Consider the following 19,254-nt stretch of genomic DNA (forward strand, 5'->3'; position numbering starts at 1 on the left):
ACAGGAAGCCTTCCTCAACAACTACAGATTCTGCATCCCCCTCCCTTTCTAACTTCTTTTCACTTCACTCCTTGCCACATCTCTACTTGGGGTGTCAGCTATTTTGTTCACGGACTGTGTGCACATCTTGTGGTCTCTCCACCTCCCAGGTTCCCGGAAACATATGTAAGAGGAGCTCAGTTTTAAGGATAAGACTGTGTGCACATCTTGTGGTCTCTCCACCTCCCAGGTTCCCGGAAACATATGTAAGAGGAGCTCAGTTTTAAAGATAAGAACACTGAGATCTAGAGAGGTGTATAGCACCCACTTGCCCCAAGGTTGCACAGCTCATAACTGCAGGAGTCAGTCTTCCGGCCTGGACTGGTGCCCAGACTCTGCTCCCAACTACACTTCTACCAGCCCCCTTCCCATCTCACAGCCTCCTCATCTCATTTCTAGTCCACTGCTGTCTATGTTGCACCACTGTTTTCTGGGTGCATTGGGTCCCATTGTCTTGCCTCCTGAAGAATAGGGTGAGTGGCTTAGGAGAACAGAACCAAGTATTCACATTTTCATTTCTGTCCCATGCTCCTTCCCCATTTCTGGACACAGAGTAGGTGCTGATAATATGAAGCACAGAGAGAAAAATGTCAGCACAAAAAGGAAGCATCTGTTCTTGGGCTTTCATTATTCAGATGAGAAAACTGAAGCTCAGAGAGGGGAAGTGACTGAAATATGCATTGGACAGAATTGAGAAGAAAGCAGGCTAGCTCCTGCTACTGTACTTCACACATAACAGGTGCTTAAGTTATGCTATTGTTATATTATATATTATGTATGTTCCATATAATGTATAATAATATGTATAATATATATCACCATCATTGTCATAATTTTATCATTGTCTGAATGAAACCATTAAACTCAGCATGTCTTGTCATTGGGGAGTTCTGAGGGTTTTCACAAACATGAGTCTTTAGTTCATGGAGCCAATCAGGAGGACTGAAGTAACTGACTTTCAGGAAAACAAAGGCCAACAGAAAGATGATAAGACATTCTTACATTTGTAAAGTATTTTACAGCAGACAACTTTCTTAAAAGAAAGATTGCTAAATTTGGCATTAGGAAATCTGGGACTGAGACCACGTCTGCCACTGGATGACTTTGACGAAGTCATTTGTTTTCTTTGAGCTTCAGTCTCCTTTGTAAGATAAAATTGTGAGATGAACGCAGAAAAGAAAATTGTGGAGCAGGCAGGGCCCAACTCCCCATTGCTGTGCTCATAGCAGCCATCATTAATTGATCACCACACTCTTTATGCTATGCCCAGGTGAGGCTTCAGAATCTGTCCCCGGAAACCACTACCCATTGGCTGGCATGAACGTGTTAGATGAAACCAATTTGTTACTTTCAGTAGATGCCTGTACAGCCAACTCCAACTTTGACTTTCTGACTCCATAAGTCTATCACACATCCAGCAACCTGACAAGGTTGGCAGAGCAAGCCTCACCTCTCTACCCCATAGGAACAATCTGAGCTCAGATCAGCTCAAGTTTAGATAGTTGGTGAGTGGTGGTGGAATCAGACATTAGACCTCTCTAAATTGGCCTGGCAAGAACATTCAATAATCTTACATACTCCCTGGCTACAAAGGACTCCCAGTCCCTCAGAGTCAAGGACCACGGTAAAATGAGGAAATAACCGAAAGCTTCATTATCCTTTTCACACCACAAGGTGGCTGAGTGAGAACCTCCCTTCTGGACAGGTGATACCATGCTGCAAAACCAGGAAGTAGGTGAAGTTGTTGATTTCTTTCACTTTCATCCTCGTGTCATTAGAAGCCCAGTTCCTCTTGACAGAATCTCCCAACCACCACCCACTCTGCTGCTATACCCCATCTGGTCACATATCCCTCAGATTGTTTCCAGAACTTTCTTCTTTCATTTGAAAGGGAAGTTTGTTGATAATAGCTTAGAGTGAGACCTCATGCCATTGAAGGCAGCTGCCTGTGGTGGTGGAAAGAGAACTGAGGCTGGAGTCAGAACATAGAGCTTCTTGTTCTGCTGCTGTGGCCTTGGGGAAAGTTGCTGTTCTTCTCTTGACCTCAGTTTCGCTTCCAGCTTACGATTTCCAAGAGAGAAGTGTTTAATTCTTGGCTAACAGGGCAAAGTGCTCACGGACCTCATCCCTACACTGGTGGCTGGGTGAGCATTCGGGGAACAGGGAGTTCCAAGAGCCTTCAAATCTCACTTTCCATACCCCTTTTAAAATGTATTTAGTGACCAACATTCTATGGGGTGGTGAAAAATGAGAAAGAGGAAAGGATGGGAGATGGCTCTTATTGAATGCCCATGATGAGTCAAACATGTCCATGTACTAGCTCATGGGAAAAGTGCTGATATACCACTTTATAGATGAGCAAATCAAGGTTCAGAGGGATTAAGTGACTTGCCTCAGATCAAACAGCTGGTAAATGGCAGAGCTAGGATTTGTATTGAATACTGCTGACTCTAAAGTTCCTGCCCTTTATATTCCACTGTGGATATTTTTTTCTTTTTTTAATTACATAGTGTGAAGCCTGGAGAATAAACGTGAAGCCACAACTCGCAGGGTTCCCAGCCTATCAAAAAGGTAAGTCAGCCTCCTGAATAATTGTAATACAAGGCCAAGCATGAAAGGATGGGTATAATCCAAGAGTCACAGATGAGAACAGATTTCATGAGGAAGTGGCATCTTTTCAGGTTGGTCTGGCCTCCCATACAACAATGACAATAATAAACAGTGAAAGTAATGAAGAACACTTATCTGTACTAGCTCCCTTCCTTGTGAAATAGGTATTCTTTTCCTTCCATTTTGAAGAGGAGGAAAGCAAGACACAGAGAGGCCAAGTAACATACCATAGGTCACAAAGCTTGGAAGTGACAGAGCCTGGATCCATTCCCAGGCAGACTGGCTCCAGCATGCACACTCTTGATGAACCGCACTCTACTGCTTCTTGTAGTATTTTCTCACCTTGACCACCACCTGGGGAAGTAGCAGGAGATCTGGGGAATCCTGTGAGAGCATTTAGGCCACCTTCCTTTCATGCCAGGGAAGGGACTAGCCCAAGGGGAGCAGTGGGTTGGAGGAACAGAGCTCAGCTCCCCTCCTTCCAGCTCAGACCACTTGCCGGTGCTCTCCTCCTCCTTTGCAATGCTGGAAAGATGCCAGCCTGCCAAGGCCCTCACTATGCAGGTTCTGGATAGAGAGGAAGAACCTAAGCCACTGTACATGGGCTACTGTTCAAGGTATTTTAGTAACATGAAGATAGCAAATTACCCACAGTGAACAATTCTGTACAACAAGGTGTTCCCTGGTCTCCATCTGAGTACCTGTGCAGATGGTATTGTTAGCAGGTATACAGGAGAGAAGCCAGCCTTTGTGAAGGGGAGCTCTTTTGGGTGATTTGTCTTGCCTGTCTTGCTTTTGCTAAATAAAGAGGATAGCATGGGCTTTGGAAGGAGGCAGGTCTGAGTTGGAATTCTACCATGTCATTCTGTAGCTGTGTGACCTTGGGTAAATTGCCTAACGTCTCTGAGCATCCCATCCATAAAATGGAAATAGCACTATTCCATGCAGAATTCTATGAGGATTAACAGGAGATAATGTATGTAAAGTAACTTACATAATACCGTATTCATTATGAAAACAAACATATCTGAACCGCCATAAAAACTGGCAACATCATAGAATGTAACTCACTAAAAAGATCCAAGAATCAGGAATTAAGGCAAGAAGAGGATTACACTGTGTTGTTCACTAACTACACACCTGATATAGTACGAGAAGTAGTTTACACACATGTTCTCACTTTACCCTTTCATCAACACTGTGGGTTGGATGACACTGTACCCATTTTACAGATGAAGAGATTAAGGATCATAGAGGGTCAAGATCTTCTCCAGGAATGCTGCTTCTTTGACTCCTTCTGTTCTCAGATCAGTTCAAGCCTCTCAGCTTCACTTGCTAATTTTATACATAGTTGATTTCCGGCTCTATTTTATCCCTAGCTTCCGCAATCTGGAAATGTGCTTTGCACTGATAATTTTATCTATTCTGGTACACCAGTTGTTTCCATACAGGTCTCCATGACCTCACGCACCCACCCCAGTCTTCCTCCTAGCCCAAATGTGGGCTGTGCTCCCCTGTTTCTAGGGTCCTGTTTTATATCCATCCCACTGACACCTCACACTGTATGTCACCAAAAGCAACTCGCTCCACCCCAACTCCCCTTTTCCTGGTTCCCTGTGTTTATACATAGCACCTCTCTTCAGTCACCCAGGAGGAATTTCTTTGGTGTCTCCATTTATTTATTTACTTTCCCACAATACTCATATTCAGGCAGTGCCCTCTCTTCAGCAAGCCCCTCAACCACCATTCCCTGTTACCCACACAATGTTCTGATTAGAATTCTTCTTTTTTTCTGAGAGAGAGAGAGAGAGAGAGGGTCTTGCTCTGTGGTCTACACGGGAGTACAGTGGTGCAATCTCAGCTCACTGCAGCCTGAACCTCCCAGGCTTAAGCAATCTTTCCACCTCAGCCTCCCAAGTAGCTAGGACTACAGGCATGCACCACCATGCATGGCTAACTTTTCTATTTTTTGTAAAGATGAGGTTTCACCACATAGCCCAGACTGGTCTTGAACTCCCAAGCTCAAGCAATACACCCCCTCAGCCTCCCAAAGTGTAGGGATTACAGGTGTAAGCCATCATGCCTGGCCTGATTCGAATTTTTAAACACAACTTTGAAGGTGCTCAAAAGTCTTCGGTTACACCCCATTGTTACCTTATAAAGTCCTAACTATAGCTTGCCATTGGAGACACCATGAAATTGCATTTCAATCTATTTCTCCATCTAATACACACCATAGCAAAATGGGTAACACTGCTTCCAATAGTATATCTGATGCTTAATTAGTAGTAGTAATAAAAGCTACCAGTGTCAGAAGCACTTGACATGCAGTGTCTCATTAATTCCTCACCACACTCCTGTGAGTAGACAAGATGTGAAACCTATGTAGTTGCACAGGGCCCTGTGCTCAGAAGGCTGTGCTCCTATGCCTGGTTTAATGTTCTGCTCTCACTGTGTGGAAATTTTTAAAGCTTTTTCAATTAGGGGCCTCACATTTTCATTCTTTCCTGGGCCCTGCAAACTATGTAGCCAGTCCTGGAAGCAGCTGCTATTATTACCCCCATTTTACAGATGTGAAAACCAAGGCCCCACAACTAATGAGCCCAAGACTCTTGTCAATACCCGTATTGTGCCAAGGGTGGCAGACCCACACTCTGGGCTTACTGTGTGCCATCTACTATGCTCCCTCCCTTCCTCCTCATTCCCATGTTGTCAAAATGAGTGGCATTTCCTGTCCTTAAGGTTAAATGACTTTCTCACAAGTTTGCCTGACTTTAAGCCCAGTGCCCTTCCTGCTACACTGATCCGAATAAAATGTTGCCTTCCCCCAAACTCTGAATTCCAAAGCCAGGCCTGGTGTCTGGTGAGCCCTGAACAGGGGGCAGAATCTCTGTGGAGACCTCTAAAAATAAAGCCCGCCTGCAACTGTGTTCTGAGACCTGAAGCTTCCTTCTTCCTCTTAAAAGCTGTTCCCATCTCTGAAAGCAGCTTCTCACCATGGGCTGTGGCTGCTGCTTTTCCCGCACTGCAAGGGAGAAACAGAACAGATTGCAGGAGCAATTAAACCATCACATGGAAAGCCCGGAGAGATTGGGGAGGGGGGAGGAGATGTTGTTTCTTAATGGCCTGCCTCTATATTTAGCCTGAAATACCTCAATCTCCGACCCTTCCAGGGAGCAGGTAGAGGTGAGAGTGAAGTAGGGGGCTTCAGCTCCGTTGGGCTTCTGGGTCAGGAAGCGCCCATCTGCCAGTGTGCGGCCCCATTACTGCCATGCCTTACAGGGACTCACCATATGGCAGGACAGGAAACCCCAACCATAAAACAAGCAGTGAAACCACAGCACAGCCTGCCTAGGTGGAATTTGGCAAGATGACTCAGCAAAGATGTTAAGACAACAACGGGGAGCTGGCCTGCCCCACAGGATGCCAACTTCCCCAAGGGGATAGGGGGCTTGTGACAGGTGGTGAAGGGTGGTCAGCCTTTAGTTTCAGCCCCAGTTACAGAAGAGCCTCCATTCCTCTCACTTGCTGCATCCTGAGTCAGACAATGTGTGTGGGGCGGATGGCAGTGAGCTTTAAAAAAAGCACAGAGGCCAGGGCCCCAGTCCTAGAGACAATAATTGATTCTGGAGTGGGGTTCAGACATCTGTATTTACTTAAAACTCTCCAGGTAGTTACAAGCATGGCCTGTTGAGAAACAACCAGTAGTAAGAATAGGCATAAGATGCATTTGACTTTATATTCTAGTTTTGGTCCTTCGCTTTTTGGGGGACTTTGAAGAAGTGCAGGTTTATCTCAGAGTCTCAGTTTTTCCTTCTCTATGTGAGTATGACATTCTCGATTTCTGGTACATAGTGGATGCCCAGTAAATGTTGCGGGCTCACCAAATGGATGAATGAATGGATGATATAAGCAAATGAGTAAATACATAACCTAGTACAGACGATGTTAGTTCCTTCAGCCACAGGGATATGGCTGCTTCTCTTGGGCTAGGCTGTCCCACAGGCAGACTCAGTGACAAGGAATGAAGTAGTCTATCTGCGAGGTGGTCCCAAGTAACATCAGCAGAGGATCTGGGGAATGAGAAAGGGGAGGGCAGGAAGCAATGCAGGGTGCATTAATAAGCCCATTACTATTGTGGACAATTGAGGCTCCGTCCCACTGGGGTCTCTGGGCGACAATGTGGATATGCTGCAGAGTTGTCTCACCTGAGGGATGGGAGCTGTACCTATTCTCCAGCTCCCATCATCAATGACTGAGGGCCATTCCTGGGGGCAGGAACTCCAGGGCACTTCTGCTCTGTCCTGCTTGTGGGCTGAGAGAAAGCCCTGGGGCAGAGAAGTGGAGAGTCCCAACTGTTTGTTCTAGAATGCCATCGGCAGCTACTGCCACGGTGAGTGCCAAGGGGATACAGGTGAGGCACCAACAGCACCTGCCTCGCTAGGCCTCTGATATGTAACTTTCCACACTGGGCTAGGGGTCTGGGGGAAGAGGGGAAGGAAAGGCCCACTCATAGTCCAAGATCACTTATACCACACAGCTGCCAGTACCATTAGGATCTAGCAATGCAAAGTCCTGTTTATCTCAACGTGCCTGTTTCCTCGGCAGTTCTGAGGCTAGCAGTGTTTCTCAGTCTCTGAACTATTGACATTTTGGGCTCATTAATTCTTTGTTGTAGGGAGCTGTTCTGTGGATTGTAGGATGTTTAGCAGCATCGCTGGCCTCTCTACCCACTAGATGCCAGTAGCACCTTTCATTATGACAACAAAGCTTGTTTCCAGACATTATCAAATGTCCCCTGGGTGGCAAAGTCGCCCTCAGTTGAGAACCAGTGGGGTAGTTGGATACCTTTCCTCATCCTCGAAGCCCAGGCAGCACCCCACTTAAACTTCTGGAGCTGTGGATGCATCCTGACCAGGCCATGCTCTCCTTGGTCTCTGCTTAGTCGAATGCTGTGCTTGGAACACATCCCAGAGACAGGCAGTGCCCACACCCAGCTGTGAAACATGCTGCTCCCCTGCTGAGCCAAGCCCTGAGCTATGGGCAGAGGAAGTTAAGCAGCAGCCGTGGCATCACAGTTGGACTGTGGGGACCACACAAGACAGGGAAGTTAGGCAGCTTCAGCTCCAGCGGCCTGCACTCCAATCTGGGTCCCAGAGGCCAAGGAGGAGGATTTATCAGACCAACCCCTAACACAGAGCCAGGGAGATTTAAGGCTAACTCAACAAGGAGTTTTTGTGAAGAGTTGTAAGCACTCATTGAGACTATGCAATTATCCTAAGAGATGCGGTGAGCACATGCAGAGCCAGCAGGGAAAGCCATCCAGGCTGACTCCAAACTACTTGCTTTCATCATTAACCCTGGTGGCATCCGGTGAAAGGTAGGGGAGAAGTGGGGGCTGAGAAATCTTCCTCCAACAGGCCAGGGGAGATGCTCAGAACAAACCCAGGTGTCCTGAGTCACTCATGCTGACAGCAGATTCATCGCCCTTCAGTCCTGCAAAAGAGAGAGCCAGCCTCCCTTTGCTATACCTATCATCCTTCAAATCCGAGAAGCCACACTCGGGCATGACAGGGTTGTGTTTCTCCTCTGGGCTGCTCCCTCCACTCCCATTTCTTTATGCTTCCCTCCAGGATGCCTGTGCAATGCACACCACTCAAAGGGCACTCAGTGGCATGCAGTCCTCCAGCAGAAATGATTCACAGTCAAACACAGAAGCCGGCTGAGCACAGAAACCAAAGACGGGCAGTGGGGCTCCAAGCCGGCTGTGCTAGCAGCACACCACCTCTCCTGCCTTTGTTTTCTGGGTTGTGAATGCTGCAGCTTACCTGGTCAAAACACGATAAAGCACCAAGCAGAAGCAGAGAAACCTCTGTTCTCTGGCCTGGCCCCTGCTGCAACCTTTAGAAGGCTTGAGAGAATATTTGGCACCGGGAGAAGAGCAATGGCAAGTCTAAAGGCAGCAAGGAGAACATTTCACACATATGCACACACACAAATGCATACACATACATACACTCACACGCCAGCTCCTGAAAGTGACAGTTTGTGAGTCCCTGTCCCTGCCCTCCCATTCACATGCATAATTAAAATTCCTCTGAAGATAAGAAAGGTGGGGAAGAAGCCAGGGATGACTTTTGCTGGAATGAACTCTCTGGAAATGCAAGATTGTGTCAGGACATGTCCATATACATGTAAGGACACACAAACACAGAATTAGAACATTTTCTACCTACGAATCTACCTATCTCATCTGTATTTGTGAAAAAAAAATTATAACCCAAAGAGATTAAGAGGCTTTGATAGGATTATACAGAGCTGGGACTCAAACTTGGATCTTCAGACCTAGACCTTGCGATGGATTTAGGGCAATCTGAATCCATGATTTAATTGGGAGAGGGACAAGGGATTGAAATTCTTGGCCTGTCTTCGTGTAAATAGAAGCTGTGATTCTGCTGACATTAGTAATAATTTTTCTCCGAGACTGAGAAAAACAACAGAAGTAATAATAATAACCACCAGGCTCAGGGTTCTTGGAGTTACCAAGTACTTTCCCGTTTGTAACCTCAGGTGATTTTGCCAACAATGTGGGCTGAGGGATTAATGATCTCACCGCCTCCTCCTTACAGAGGAGAAACAAAGTCTTCAAAGGCTCAATAATGTTGGGAACTACTATAAACTATAGACTAACAAATGTTAAGTTAATATTAATGTCATCAACATTATACAGCTGACTTACCAAACATGTCACATGATGTCTTAAGGATGGAGAGTCACGCCGTGTCCATCTGTGAATCCCCCAAATGTCCCAAAAAAGAACTTGACATACAGTAGGTGACCAATGTACCTTTGACAATTGATTCATTTACTGAATGCATGACAGGAAGGACAATAGAAAAATACTCACACTCAGTATCTCTGTGGGCTCTAAACTCTAAATAGTAGTTTCTCTTTCCTTAGAAACAAACAAACAAAGGTCAGCATTGCCCAGAGCTCCAGTGATCTCTAGGCTTAGATTAATGGTCCCCTAGTTCTTTGTGTCGGACTGGTCCAGCTACGTGGTTTCTGACTATACAGCATGCTTTAAGGAGCATCAAGAAGCATTCTCTGTTTGGAAAAACAAAACAAAACAATCCAAAACTCCTTTATTGCTTGAAATTTGCACCTTCCACTCCCTCAAGCTAAGGTGTGAAAAGCTCAATTAGTTGTCTGTGATCAGACATCACGCCTTACTAAGGATTAGTTTATAGACTAGCTCCTGCCACACGGCTAATCCTCAAGAAGAGAACACAGGTCACTTTTGATGAAGAATAATCGTGTTAACACAAGCTTTAGGTCTCATAACACACTGTGGGAACTTGGGCCCCATCGTAGACAATGAAGAGTCCCAGCCAGCTAGCACTGGAGAAAAGGTGACTACAGATGCAGACGAACCTTGCCCAGCTTCCTCCCTCTCTGGGTCACAGTTTCCTTCTGTGCAAATTAGAGCCTGAGACTGAAAGAGGGATGTGCTGACAAAACTAACCCAGGTCAGGTGGTCAGTGTCAGAGTTATGCCTGGAGCCAGCCCTGAATGTGGCACATCCACAGTGAGGGAATCTCTACCCGAAGAGGGAGTGATCTGAATCTCTGCATCGTCTCTTGGGCTTGGCTGCTAGAGTTTCTGGGCTGGAAGCAGGAGCAGAAACGTTCTCTGCAGAGACTGAGTTGGAACACACAGAGCTCAGCTCTGAATTGTAGTCCAAATCCCAGAAGCTACTGAAGGGCCAAGGGTTACTCAGTTGAAGGGATCAGAAGCAGATGCTAGGAGCCAAGGATTTAGGATCTAGGGAGAGCAGCCAGCACAACCCAGTGGAGACATCAACAGAGGGGCTGTGGTTCCCAGTTTCCCATTCAGGTGCAGATGGAGGCAAGCTGCCATTGTTGGGGGTGGGTGGAGAGGATAGAAGCTGTACTTAAAGAGCCCTGGCAGAATGGCCAAACCAGGCTTCCTCCAGTAGCAATAAGCCCAGACTTGGGCAACTGAGTGCTTTTCTCACTGCCCAGCAGGGCAGGGATGCAAATTCCAGAGTGAAGATTTGGTAGGCAGGAGCGCTCTAATTTTCAATTACAGTGTTCACACCAAATGGAGCTCTGCGGCTCTCCCTCTACTCTGGGTGTATTTGACTTTGAATCAAGTGACCTTCTGAACATATAGACACAGAGAGGAGTGGTTTGGTCCTGCTCACTCACCCCATCAGGCTGCCACGGGACATGAGCCGCAGCCCATCGTTTACACACAGGCTTATGAAAGCAAATAGGATTTGGCCTAGATTGCTAACAGGCTCTCCTCTGGGTAAGAGTATTTGCTGTGATCCTTGGGGTGTTTCCTGTGGAGCACAGGACACCTAACAGGGCCTGCTTGGTTGCACTGGACCTCAGAGATGCCTTGCCAGTCCTATTCCCCTTACCCCAGGAGAGTTCTAAACATTTGCTTAAGACATCTCCGTGCATCATCCTCTCACCTGGTCCAGGAGAAGGAAAGTTCTGATTTTCCACCTTCTACTCTGTCCTCCAAAATCTCCTGCCTTTTACTGTCCACTAATCCCCACTCACTCAGTCTTCTTCCTGGCTTCAGTTTCTTCAGCTGGGAAATGGGACGATTCCGTGAGATGCTTTCTTAGGTTTCTTTCTCCTCAGACCTCCTGTGCTCTCTGGAAGCTCTGGGAAGTGGAAAGCAGTCTGGCTTGGAAGTCTATTACCAAACTTCCCCTTTCCTGAATAGGTGACCATGAGTAATTCCCTCCCAATTCCCAAGTCTCAGGGTCTCCAGCTCCAACCTTAAGGAAGCAGATTCAAAGATCTCTGAGCTCACTTCTCTTTGGTGCCTTACTCCAGCAGCCATTGTGCTTATGTGTGTGTATGTATGTGTGTACAACCTCAGCTGGCTTTGCCCGCCTGGCACCCCAGCCCTATGCCTGGATTTTTCCTTGGGCAGCCACCCTCCATCCGGCGGCATGCAGTCTCAGTGGTGGTATCCATCAAGGTATGCTGCCCAACAGGTGGACAGGAGACTTAGGCAAGTCCAACCAGCTTCTCTTTTCCTAGACACTGACTTGAATTGAGTGCCGCTAGGTGATAGGAATCCATCCATCCATCCATCCGTCCATAGAGCCCTGCCACAAAGAGAGTGCCCATGAATTCCTCCATCCTAGATACTCAGAGGTTCCTGATTCCTCTTCTTTGTGAGGCCACACCTATTTTAGCCTTAGTTCTGATTTTGTGAATTGCCCAGTATCCATCCATTCACATCTGTGTCTAAGTCCTACAAGCCTGCTCGAATGTCACCTTTTAAATGATGCCTTCCCTGGTCTCCCTATATAAACTTGAAGCCCCACCCTCATCCCTCAGCTTTTCCTGTCTTCCTCTCCTGCTTCATTTTTCTCCATAGTACCTTATCATGTTTTAACAATTGTATCATCTAATTTACTTATTTATGTGATGTGTTGGCCATCTCTCCCCACTAGAATGTAAGCTCCACGAGGCCAGGCATTTGTGTCTGCTTTATTCGTTGGTATATTGTCAGTGCTCAGAACAGTGTCTGACACAAGGCAGGCACTCACTAAATATTTGTTGAATGAATGAATGCATGAAATCATGCTTGCAAGTTGACCTCAGTTGGTTTCGGCCACTAACCCTAATTGAGACTGTCTCCTTTTCTTCCCTGTAGATCCTTTCTCTCTCCCCAGGATGGAAGCCCTTTTGCTGATATGGGATTGCAAAGCCTGAACAGAAGCAGGGATCAGAGCCCAAATAAAAGGTTGGGCCTCTTGGGGTGGAGGCCCAGTCTAGTCCTCTTCCAGGGAAAGGTGGCTTAATATTCTCCCTCTATCATCCTGTCTTCTCCTTTCTATCCCTTGTCCTAGACCCACCTCTGTAATCTGAACCACTTTCATTTAAGGAAACCCAAAGTCATGATCTGTTTTCTAGGAAAGTCAGAGCCAAAGACATGAACAGAAAAGAAAAAAAATTGCTGACAAGTCTCAGTGGGCCAGGACCTGAAAATCAATTTGACACATCAATTTTTTGGATTTAATAACTCATGCTCCCATGGAATCAAGGTCGTAAATAGTAAAGAGAGTTCCAGGCAAGCCTACCAAAATCTGTTTGACTCAGCTGGAGACCTTGATCCCATCTCTCTGCTCTGTTCCCATTAATAATTTCCTCTCCTAGATGCTTCCTCTCTTTGGTTTGGTTCCCACATTATTGCCCTGTCAATGATGTTTGCCTACATTTCTGTCTCTTCCTTCTCTGCATCTCTCCTCTTCTTCCCCTGTTCATTGAATGAAGTCATCCCACAAGGCTCTGTTCTTTGCTGTCTGGACTTCTCAGCCTACATTTAATCCTCAGGAATGTAAGTCTCTCCTTTTAAGTTACCATGTTGAAGATTTCCCCCAGTTCTTCTCAGTACCCCCCAAATCTCTAGCCATTGGATGGCTTCCTCAACTGGAAATCTAACTGATCCTTGCTTATCTTCAGACCTCCCCTTTTTAAATTTCTCTGTCCCCAAATTGGATGGACGCTCTTGGATCATCTGCTTGAATGTCACGCTTTCAATGAAGCCTTCCCTGGTCTCCTTATATATTAATACCCCATTTACAGATCCAAGACCATCTGTAAATGGGGTATTAATCCCATTTTCAAATAACTGTTGAGTGAGTTTAACAATATGATTCATCTACAGGTGCTTTGAAATGGTACGACTGTTACTTGGTCTAATTCAGTCTCAGACTGCTGCTTGTGAAATGCCTACCCTCTATTTCCATAGTCTCACATAGTGAGTCCAGCTGTATACTCAGGGACTTGTGTCCTCATTCCCACAATAACCTGCCCAGCCCTGACCCCACATTCTAACTCTGGATTTTCATCATGCATGGACTCCTGGTATGAGCCCAGCCTAGTTTTCCACCTCACCTGTGGTCCATCTTCCCAACTGCTCTCTTCCAACTGGAGAGCCCATGTGGGCCCAAGGAAGGCAGGGAGGAAAGTGACATTGTTGAGCCCTGTGCCCAGTGAAGTACGTATGTGAGCTCATCCAATCCGCAGCTACTCCAGGAGGAAGGCATAATTATCCTCAATGCACAGATGAACAAACAGAGGCTCATGGAGGGTCAGCGACGTGTCCAAGGTCACTGACTCATCAGAAGGCTGCTTTGTTCTCACTCCATCAGGTGGCCCAAGAAGAAAAGTAAGACAGAAAGAGGAAGCCACTAGGACAAACTTGTTCCTGCTGTGATACCCTTAAACATCAAATCATGAGATTAGGTGGTCCTGGGGGTGGGTGTGGACAGAGGAGGGAAAAGTGGCTGTACCGAAGCAAGGATGGAGGGAGGAGGGTGCAAGGATGGAGGGAGGAGGGTGCCTGTGCTCAGCCATGCTAATTTTGACATTTTCCTGTGCGTCTGCTTGTCATCATCAACTTATAATTTAACCTCGTTGTGGCGACGCCTCTGGAATGTCAACAAGGCTTGCTGGAATTTCATTACAGCCAGGCAGCTGGCCCCTGGTATTTCGGATACAAATGATGTGCAGCTGCATTCTGGCCCTGCTGTCTTCATCCCCCATCTAGCAAACGGCAGCATTAGGCACACTTAATCCGGAGAGATATTCCCTACGCCGAGAAGAGGGCTTGTCAATTCCACCGGGGGCATTTCCTATGGACTGCTCTGCCTGAGCCAATTAACCTAGAGTAATTGCTGAAAAGCATTAGATGTTGATGATGGATGCAGGGGGCTGACCTCAGGGGTGGTTGGAGGGAAAGCGCTGAAAAATGAAACCTCCCCATATCCGCACAACATTTGCCACTTTCAGGGCACCTCTGCCTGCATCGTAGCAGTGGTACAGTTATCTGTGCTGGAAGGTTGTGGCATTCTCATTTTGCAAAAGTGAACATCAAAACTCAGAGGGAAAAATGATTTCAAGTTAACCAGAATAAGAAAACAGAAATCTGGGTACACAAAGTCCATGTCTAGATTTCACATTTATCCGACAAATATTTACTGAGTAGCTACTATGAGCCAGGCATTGTGCTTGTTTGAAGGATACGTTTTTTCTATCCTTGATAACCATGGCATTTTTTTCTGTAGGATTTTCCTTTCAGGCCCTCTCCTAAGAGAGATTCTTTCCCAATCCCCCACATCCTATACCTTTTACTTTCCTCTTCCCTCTGGCCCCATAGAGAAGGTTTTGATGCCTGTCGATTCCACATGAGTGCACGCAGGTTTCCTTGTCTGCCCCTCCCAACAAGAGCCTCATGACACTGATCGTTCCCAGGGACGGAGAAGGCCTGTCCTGTTGCAGGACTCCTGCGCCCTGTGAGCAGGCTGGAGAGGAATCTGGGGTCAGTGGTCTTGCTGGCTCTGAAAGCAGTGTCTGCAGCTGCCTGCCAGGCACATAGGTTCAAGCGGCCTTGCTAGCTCATGACATCATGGTGCAGTATGGAGGTCCTGGGCCACAGTTTCAGTGCTGTCTGTGACTCATGGGCTGTGGAGTCCTGGTGCCAGCCCTTGAAGGTGGGGCAGGAAAGCGAGGCACATGAGTGAATTCATAGCTGAGACCACACTGGACCTGGATCTTTCCCAGGTTTGAAGGTTGAATGTGCCTGTGCTGGCCAGGGCTTGATGAGCTTCTCCACTAGATGTGTAAACCCCACTCAATGTTCCCTATTATCACACTCAGGCCCTAGCCACTAGAAGCCTCATTTGCCTAAGTTTTTGTCCCAGTGTTTCCATGAAGGCAGAGAGAGGAGCTATTTGCATGGGGTCAGAGATATGGGAGCCCAGGGCTACACAGAAAAGATGGCAGGGAGCCTCTCACACCGCAGTCAATTCAAGGCAGTCCAGGGTGGCTGCTGGGGCCAGACTGCCCCGTCAAGATCCAGCCTGCTTCTCACTGACTGTGTGATTAGGATGTCCTGCCCTAATCCTGGCCTTTAGTTTCTGCAACTTCAAAATAAGGACAAAATAACCTCTAAGGTCCAGGTTACTTTCCTATACAGAGCCTGGAACTGTGCCTGCCCCCGTAGTGCACACACACAGCCAGCTAAAGGATGGTGTGCCTGGGGTGGGTCTGCAGGGCAAGTCCTATTTCATAGTTTAACATTTCTGACACCACCTGTGTCAAATTCCTATGCTTATGGTATGCTGGGAGAGTCGAGTCAAGGCCAGACTGAGGGTGACTCTGGCCCTCCGTGCTGGGCCTGCTCTCTGCAAATGCCTCCAACCCTGCCTTGGACAGAGGGAGGAGCAGGGAGTGTTAGGAAGGGCCTGGGGTGTGGAAGAGCTTCTAAGCCCACCAGTGAGTCCTGGTGCATATGGAGGGAGAGCAAGGAGGGCTTCTAAACATGGGTCATAGATAAACTCAAAACAGAATAAACACGCTTAGGGGGTTTATAGGAGAAACATTATCACAAAAGGGCTGAGTGTAAGTACAGAAGTGGACAGGACAACCTTATTGTGTCTCCTTGGTGACAGCTTCAACTAGAGTTAGTTTACAGACTACATGTGAGGTGTCAGGCAGTCAACCCCCAGCTGGTTCAGGGGCCTTGGTCTCTCCCGGAAGTTGTCTTCCCCAAGTCTATGACTCATGACCAGGAGAGAGGAGGGTGGGCAGTGAGTTGAATGAAGGCAAATCACCCTCTAAAGCCTGGACCCAGGCCATGACACCAATCCATCAGAGCGGGGACCTTGGCCTGGCGTTGTCTTAGGGGCACAAGAGTGACCATTCACACTACCTGCCTCTATCCTTCCTTCTTTCCTGCATGAGACCTGGTGTAGCCGCTGCTCCATGCCTACCACTGGGTCATAGAAACTCAAGAGTTTCCCTGGGGCAGCTGCCAGGGAGAGAGGTCATCAGAAACCCTGACTTCTCCCTACCACCCAGCCAAACTCCACCAAGCCCAGGAGTGGCTCTCCCTGAGCCTGGTGTCCCCTCTCTGCACAGAGTAGTTTAAGAAATCCAGAAAAGTCATAACCCTCAGGAATCCACACTGAATGTGAGCTGGCATCAGCCCTCTCTGTACTGGGCCTCCTCAGGTACTAAGATGGGTTATATTTGGGGTAAGAGGGGACAGAAAGTCCTCATGTGTCAGGAAAAAGTTACAAAATTCCACCCCTCATACAAGAACTCTCTCACTTTTTCCTCCTCTGAGCATTCTGCAGAGCTGGGGTGAACCACGTTGGCCATTGTGAAAGTGCAAATTCAGGAATGCTGAGGTCATTACTCAAGGTGACATCACTTATAAGTGGCCAGCCCTTGACCTACAAGGTCTAAATCCCATTTCTGTCTTCACACTTAGAGGCCTCCATTTCTGCTTATGCACTTTCAATAATGAACTCGGGAACTCAGTCTCTCTTGAATGGACCTCCACATAGAAGAGCCTCAAGTGGTCCAAAGTAACTAGCCTTCTCTCTGTGCCTCTTAGGCCTCCTCTATTCTTTCTCTACTGGACACAGCAACAACAAGTGTCCGAGTCACTTAGTATTCCTGGTATTCTGAGTTGGGCTTCAACTGGGGTGAGCCTTGTAGATTCTCAGACAGCAGCATCAAGGGATGTGGGCTTCAAGCCAAGTCAGATAATAGTAAAATAATAATAATAATAATAATAAAGATAGAGACACAAACACAAGGACACTGGGGCAAGCATAAGAGGTTAGATCCACAAACAGAGACAAATAGGTGCTGGGAGCATGGTGGAAGGACACATCTCCACTGACAGCCACATATTTTCAGGACCCAAGAGCCCAAGAACAGACAGAGCTCAAGCAAGGCTCTGAGTGAGGGAGGTGAGAAGCTGGATGAGGGCTGGCCTTTGTGTCTCCATCTCTGCCACTTGACCAAGATCAAAGAACTTCCCTAGATGAGCTTAGACATCTAGAAATGACTCTGGGTGAGAAGAAAGGGAGACGAGGAAGTGAAAGTAGTGAAAGAATGGGCCACAACACATATGGAGATGGGATGGCAGGGGAAAGGATGAGGAGCTTGGGAATGGGAAGAAGTTTTCTGAGAACTTCGGTAGGTTGAGGCAACAGGTTGTGGTGGATGCTGTGATGTGCTTCCCAGGTCCCTCTTCAAGAAGGAAGGACTTATCTTGCTACTTGCTGGGGATGCTGCCTGCAGAAAGTTCTCAGCTGCCAGCTCCCCATGAGGTTTGCCCTAACCCTGACCACAGAGAGCTGCCTTGCTCCAGATCATGCCTTCTTTACAGGGCGGTTCACATCCGATGACAGATCCATGGAAAGATATTGAGGCCTGAACCGCTTTCCCCATCTGGAACAACTCTGAAGGCTCACTCCATTTTCACATTTCCCATGGCATCAGGTAAGATGCTCATTGAGACTGCATCACAGCTCAGCTTCTCCTTCTGCCTAATCTTGCTTTCTCCCCATTCCTTCCTTAAGTGTAATTTTATGAGTTCTTCCTAATAAACCATTGCAAGTAAATATCTATTTCAGAGTTTCCTTCCTGGGGACCCAATCTGTGACACAGGTTTAAACTCTGAGCAGGAAGTTTTCATTTTGCCTGGCCCACAGTTTACAAAGAACATTGATGGCTTCAATCTCACTTGATCTTCACAATAACTTGGTGAAGTGGGTGGTACTGTTCTTACTTAACAGATGAGGAAATTGAAGCTGGGAGAAGTCAAATTACTGTTCAAAGACCAAAACGTCAAGGAATTGATGGAACCAGGACTTAAAGCCTGGTCTGTTGGGCTCTCAAATGTATGCTCTTTCCTCTCTTGCACAGTTTCTAAAGAAAAGAAAGAAGGAAGGGAGGGAGGAAAGGGGGGAAAAGGAGAAGAAAGAAGGAAAGAAGGAAAGAAGGGAGGGAGGGAAGATTAGCTAATATCTAGCACTTATTCTGAACTAGGCACCATGCTCAGCATTTTACATGCATTATCTTATTTAATCCTCACAACTTTATGACATATGTATTATTTGTATCCCTATGTTATAGATGAGGAATTTGAGGCTCAGAGAATTGCAACGTTATCTAAGGTCACACAGCCTTGTGTGGGGAAGGGGCTTGACACAAACTCACTTCCATCTGACTCCAAGCCAGGCATCTTAACCACTACTATCAGGGAGAATTGGCACCAACCAGAAGGATGAGGAGCCTAAAGAAGCAGTTGTGGGCTAGAGTATTGGGGAATCCAGAGCAGCTAACCAAGATGCTAAGCACCTGAGTAAATGGGAAGCTTGGACAGATCTGCATCCTTGTTCTCCTGGGAGAAGACAGGGCCTGCTTGGGGGCTGACCCAGTTCATGCCTGGAGCCATTGCTTGGAAATTGCACCCAGCCAATCCCCAGCCATAATTACCACTAGGCTTGCAGCACTGGGCTGAGAGCTGGAAATAGCTCTGCATTTATTTACCCTGCAATTACATGCTACATTAAATGTTCCACAAGAACATGGCGATCACCCTGCAATTAACTGGTCCCTGCTTCCCGGGCAAGAGAAGGCTGGAGACAGTTACTGGGTGAAATCAAGTGCTCCCTGGTTTCTTAATGGGCCTGGGGTCACCTTGTAACTTATGCTGGTGGACCTGGCCAGAGGCTGCAACTCCAAG

General features: G+C 47.1%; 1 protein-coding gene and 1 long non-coding RNA gene across 2 annotated transcripts in view; one reads left to right on the forward strand and one right to left on the reverse strand.

The window, feature by feature from the left end:
* The window catches only part of LOC105485175 (acid sensing ion channel subunit 2), a 1,135,324-nt gene that overhangs the window by 950,775 nt on the left and 165,295 nt on the right, over positions 1-19,254 (reverse strand). The window lies entirely within an intron of this gene.
* LOC105485172 (uncharacterized) lies at positions 1,848-18,371 on the forward strand. Its single transcript, XR_989391.3, has 3 exons — positions 1,848-2,183; positions 2,550-2,610; positions 17,893-18,371. It is a non-coding gene; the product is annotated as an uncharacterized lncRNA (long non-coding RNA).

This window comes from Macaca nemestrina, chromosome 17 (assembly GCF_043159975.1).
Source record: "Macaca nemestrina isolate mMacNem1 chromosome 17, mMacNem.hap1, whole genome shotgun sequence".
In the NCBI taxonomy this organism is placed as follows: Eukaryota; Metazoa; Chordata; class Mammalia; order Primates; family Cercopithecidae; genus Macaca; species Macaca nemestrina.